Source organism: Papaver somniferum, unplaced genomic scaffold, assembly GCF_003573695.1.
Source record: "Papaver somniferum cultivar HN1 unplaced genomic scaffold, ASM357369v1 unplaced-scaffold_20177, whole genome shotgun sequence".
Taxonomy (NCBI): domain Eukaryota; kingdom Viridiplantae; phylum Streptophyta; class Magnoliopsida; order Ranunculales; family Papaveraceae; genus Papaver; species Papaver somniferum.
The window spans coordinates 1-351 of NW_020630128.1; positions in this window are offsets into that span (position 1 = coordinate 1).

Sequence of the window (351 nt, forward strand, 5' to 3'; positions counted from 1 at the left end):
GGCTCCTCGTTGTTGGTTTTCCAAACTGTCAACAGCCTTGAAGAAATATGGTTTTCGGCAAGCATACTCATACTACTCTCTTTTTACTAAGACCAAGGGAGACATGCAGCTTAATGTCTTGGTTTATGTAGATGATTTGATTGTTGCAGGGAATAATCTAGTGGAGATTCATAAATTTAAATCATACTTGGGACAATGTTTCAAGATGAAAGATTTGGGAAAACTGAAATATTTTCTCGGTTTGGAGATAGCTCGCAGTAAATAGGGTATTTATATATGCCAGCGGAAATATGCATTGGGAAACAGCTTTATTAGGAGCTAAACCTGCTGAGTTTCCAATGGAGACTAATC